The sequence below is a fragment of the Malaclemys terrapin genome, chromosome 10, assembly GCF_027887155.1.
Source record: "Malaclemys terrapin pileata isolate rMalTer1 chromosome 10, rMalTer1.hap1, whole genome shotgun sequence".
Taxonomy (NCBI): Eukaryota; Metazoa; Chordata; order Testudines; family Emydidae; genus Malaclemys; species Malaclemys terrapin.
The window spans coordinates 62588187-62593761 of record NC_071514.1 but is presented as its reverse complement, the minus strand read 5'-3'; positions in this window follow the sequence as shown (position 1 = coordinate 62593761).

Sequence of the window (5575 nt, the reverse complement as noted above, 5' to 3'; positions counted from 1 at the left end):
AAGTACTAGAACAGGGGTGGGCAAACTATGGCCCACGGGCCGGATCTGGCCCCTCAGGGCTTTGGATCCGGCCCGGGGGATTGCCCCCCACCCCCCATGGTGCTGTAGGCCGTGCAACACCCTGGGAAGCAGCCAGCACCAAGCCCGTGTCCCCTCGGGGAGGGGGCAGAGGGCTCCGCACACTGCTTTTGCCTGTGGGTACCTCTCCCGTAGCTCCCATTGGCCGGGAACGGGTAACTGTGGCCAATGAGAGCTTCGGGGGAGGTACCTGGAGACGCTTGGACCCTCTGCCCCCCCTCCCGCAGGGGCCGCAGGGACGTGGTGCTGACCACTTCCCAGAGCGGTGCAGGGCTGGGGCCGGCAGGGAACCTGTCCTAACCCTGGTGTGCAGTGCTGCCACCCTGGAGCCCGAGCCCCTCCTGCACCCCAATGCCCTGCCCTGAGCCCCCTGCTGCACCTTGCACCCCTCCTGCACCTCAATGCCCTCCTGCACTCTGCACCCCTCCCTGCACCACTGCTGAGCCCCCTCCTGCACTGTGCACCCCCTCCCACACCCTAACCCCCTTCCAAGCCCCCTCATACACCGCACACCCCTCCTGTGCCCCAACCCCTTGCCCATAGCCCTTTCCTGCACACCAAACCCCACCCCAAGCCCCTGCTCCAGCCCTACATTCATGACCCTGCAAGCAATTTTCCCACCCCAATGTGGCACTCGGGCCAAAAAGTTTGCCCAGCCCGTACTAGAACCAATTACAGCTTTGAAATTTCTTAGGGGGGAGAGTGCATCTGACAAATGGAAGACGTAGTTTCATGAGTACCCAAGCTGGAATCAGGGACTCGCTGATAGTCTGAAGCAAGCTGGCCTGTGACAGGGCATGGATTCTTTCTGCTTCTAGCTGAAACAGGCCAGATGACAAGGTAGACAAAATGAAGAACAAAGCTGACATTGATGAATTTCATACAAAAAGGACCCAATGCCTATCACATTAATGTTAACTAAAATTACACCAGTGGTTTACTAGCACTTTTCCATGTAAGCAGTGGCTATAAGCAGCAGAGACATTATGTCAGTGAGGGGTAATGAGCCACACGCTTATGACTGAAGAGAAGTTGGGACCAGAAGAATCTCTCTTTATAGTCCACAATGAGTTGAATGAGACTCTATTCAAGGATGTGAAATTAGATGGGAAATGTTAAGCATGCTGATGTAAAATTAAACCAGTAGTCTATCTGGCTTTCCCTTCACTGCTGACAGTAAATCCTTTTATAAAAATCCAGCATTGGCTCCTCACTATAATGTACCCCTTTACCCGGGCATCTTTTACTGGGTAACTTAAGATTCATCACCAGGGCCTGAAAAACAGGAAGAACAGCTCCATGACAAAGGAGAGATGTTTTTAATTGTGGTGGAGGGGAATATTCAGTATTTTAAGAGACTTCCAAGCTAACCAAAATCATAAGAATTCCTTAAAAAACACTTTGGAATTCAATTATAGCAGGTCTCTCAGGCGCTATGACCCATGCTGGCAAACTGACTGGACCTTCATCATTCTCAGATACACAGAGCTCACTGCACAGGGAGCTTTCAGAGTAGCTGTTAAAAACTGATGGTTGTGCATGCTGTATGTGGACACTACTATAAGAAAGAATAAAGGTGTCATGGGATCATTTAAAGTATTATTCAAATGTCCAGATCTAGATCAGGACCTCATTTGTGCCAGCTGCTGTTCAAAGACAGACAGCCCTGGACAGTCAAGTTCAGTGGTTAGCTGGCAACATTCAATTAGGCTGGCAGCTGAATAAGAAGGTCATTCTATAACCAATCTTTGGCTGTGGAACACTATCCGCTCTCTAATTGACATGCACAATTGCACTGTGAGATGCTAAAACACACAGGACCCTATGACAAAGCAAATATTGCTTAGACCTCACTTGATCTTATCAGAGCTAACTGCACTATGAGCCCCATTTTATTGATGATGAGAGTCAGAGAGAAGAGAATGTTCAACACCTGTAAAATGGGTTTTTGTAAGAACAGCTTTAGTAATCCACACTAGTGGATCCACAGGAGACTGGAGGCAGACAGAAAACTAGAGACATCTCCCACTATATAAATTATATTACTGCTTCTGGCACACAGGTTAACATCCAACTTCTGATTAACATCCAGCCCCAGTAGAGAGCAACTAAGGGTCAGGCCTAAAATTTACTGCAGCTTCTCTGGCAGAAACCCACCTTACAGGAAGGGAGGAAATTCTCTTTTCCTGCAGCAATCCATAGCATTAGGCATTTCAGAGGTTCTTAAGATGGAGCCCCCTACTTATAGAAAGGAATGGACTACTAGTAAGGCATTTACGATGCTCTCTAGAACTTGCCCCACCTTAGTCATAAAGTCTGCTGGCAGTCAGAATCTGCAAAAAACAAACAAACCCCTGAGTCTTTGGAAAGGGCTGGGGGCACGAGGGTTTTGGATGGGTTAGACAATGGTTCTGCTCACAGTTGCTCTTGAATTCAAATATTTCATTAAATGCAGAAATAGGTACAGGGAAATACCCATCTTGCATTTTTGCAGTCTGAAATTTCTCCTTGTAGAGCTGCTATAAGAAGTCTATCATTTCTTGTATTCCAAAAAGAATGTTCACCAATGAAAACTAAGACCATTCTGAAGCCCATTGAAAGGAAGAGACTAGTACAAGTGGCAGTGACTTGTTTACATCTTTTGAGGGGGGGAGGGGGGGAGAAGTGTCAGAGAGATATGTATCCTATCAATTGCCTGTGGAGAGGTGACCATATAGTTTACTGGAACCCTATTCCTTCTCTCTCTCACACAGTCTTGTACACTGCATTAGATGGTCACAAACTAGTTTGCTTTAAGAAGAGCGCCACCAGCTTTAGGTTCAAATGCTTATGACATACAATGCAAACAAAAAGATACACATTACATGGTGACAAGTGCTTCTTACCTTCTGATCTTAGATGGGTTGACAAAAAACCCACACCAATGGTGTTCAGTAACTGGCACAGATATGCCTTATTATTACAGGAGCTGGAAATGCAGTTACACTTCAGCTTGCCAAAAGTGCAGTGGTAGACATGGAAGCATAGGATTCTTAACACTGGCTATCTTAAAACATGCATGTTTTGTATCATTTCACTTGTTATTTTATAAGAACAGGACACAAAGGTATATGATGCAGGAAAAATTAGTGTAATGGAACACTACATTAGAAACTGGAGTAGTGTCAATTTGTGTACCAACAAGAAATGGAAAAAGTAAAGAATGACAGACTACAGGCATGCTATTCTTCATTCCTTGACGGTCTGGCTTGCTTCCATTACACATACATACAACTGATAGTTTTGTTTAAAGTGGTATCCAGAACCACCAGCTTCTAAGACCGATTTTGATGATAACTTCCAATAGTGATCCATTAATTACACTTTTTTCCCCTGAAAAGTATAGACCATAGAAATGGTATGGGAAGATCTTAACATCCAGATCTTAGAATTAACTACCTTAGACTGTAAAATGATCTTTCTTCCCCTCCACCCCAAATTCAAGGTGTGCCCCCACACTGGATTGCAACCTCAGTGAAACAGAAGTTATTCTGTAATGGTGTCAACTTCCTACTTTTAATATATTCATTTTTCTCTAATCTTAAACAGAAATCTAGCACTTAACAGATCTTGTTCTGAAAAATAGGGACATTATATACTTGAAAACTGAATTATATGGAGAACGTAATATATTGCCAGGGCTCTGATAAGTTTCTAGTTATAGCTGTCTCCCATAGTAAGGCTCTGCTTGATTTAGAACCACACACTTTTTTTTTTTAAGTGAGGGGGGCTGGTAGCAGAAAGCACCAATGTTGACTGTAAAAGAGCATTGCAAAATTGTGACGTGCCTACCCAAGTACAAAATCTACAGCTCATCCTCCCCCCAGGTTACTGTTAATGATGAATCATCCAGAGTGATCCATTTTTCAAGGCTGTATTAGAGACCCTGCCTCTTCCCACACCAAAAGGAAAAGGAACCCACTAGAGTGAAATTGGGTGGAGTGAGGAAAGACAAGAAATTTGACTAGTCTGGAGGAGAGCATCATTCCCACTTGGTGCAGTGAACTTAGCGGGGTGAGGCAGGTGTATATTCTATGTCCCTGTGCAAACATTCGATTGGAGCCAATTTTTTCTACTTGTTTCCATTATATGGCTACCTATGAAGAGGCTGTACTTGGACAATTAGAACTGGGATCATGAAAGGGAAAGTTTGAAAACACATTAGAAATGAATTTAAGCGAATTACAATTTTTGCACTTAAGCTGGAGCAATAAAGCAAGTTTAACTTTCACTGTTGCTGTACAAGTTTAAATAAGAGGTTTTCCATTGGATTATGAAAACACTTGAGGATTAACTGTAAAAATGTTTTTTATACACAAAACCTGATTTGTGTTAAGTTGTGCCAAATTTAAAGTTGAATATTCCTTTAAAAAATTCAACTGTTTGTTATTGAGGTCCAAGGACCTGCTGATGTAAATGCCAGTTCAAAAATATCTAAAAAGTAACTAGAAGGATCAATATAAAATGTTCTGCACAATAACTAAATACAAACTGATCAATATCCTCTTTGGTTAAATTTGAAGACTGTTCTGTAAGCAACATATGAATTAAGAAGTTTAACCATTTAAGTCACTTAGAATTGCCCTACTATAAAAAGGCTATAATTCTAATGTGCTTATTACTACAGAATGCAAGTACTATTGGTATACAAGCTTTGTCACAAACCAACATCGTTGCCCTCACTTTTGAGTATGTAAAACTCCCAGACCAGCGTGTTGTAAGCACTACATTATAGCCCACAGAAAACTGCATATATTCCGGATATGAGTTTTATAACCAAAGAGAGAATGGAAACAGGCCCCTAACTATACTAGGATGAACAGATACCACCATTAAGTTACACTTTAAAAAGAATCTGCAGGTTTGCATACCCTAAAGAAAGTAGTCAAGACTCACTGCCTTCAGATTTGCCTTGTTCCATTCTGAGCTTACTGATGGACTACTCAAGAAGCTAACAAAAACTACAAAATGTCCAATTAGTTGCATTTATTTTTATTTATTAGGTTTATGACTTAAAGCGCTTATTACTCCAGATGGATAAACCACATTTCAGAGTAAAAGTATAAATGCAGGACTTCAGTTGCAGCCAAAAAACCCCTCCGTTTTTGCATTATTTTATTATAACCCTAAATTTAACATTTAATTTTATTTTAGTAAAATGCAAGCCAAGCTCAGTAGCCTCAGTGCAGGATGTCCTGTATGTAATTTGCTCCACACATATTCATGTTAAGTTTTGTTTACATGGAGATGAGACAGATCAATTATATGAGTTAAGTAGAGTAAGAGGAAAGCAAAATATAAAGCATTCATTTCCCCCAAACAAAAGAGGTCTGAATTCAATGTTTACTGTACAAAAGAGATAAACTTGCTTCTTGCTCAGATAGAGTGCCTGAAAGCAATATTCCACAATTTGAGTTTCCTACACTGGCACAAGAAATAAAGTCTTCAAAACCATGAG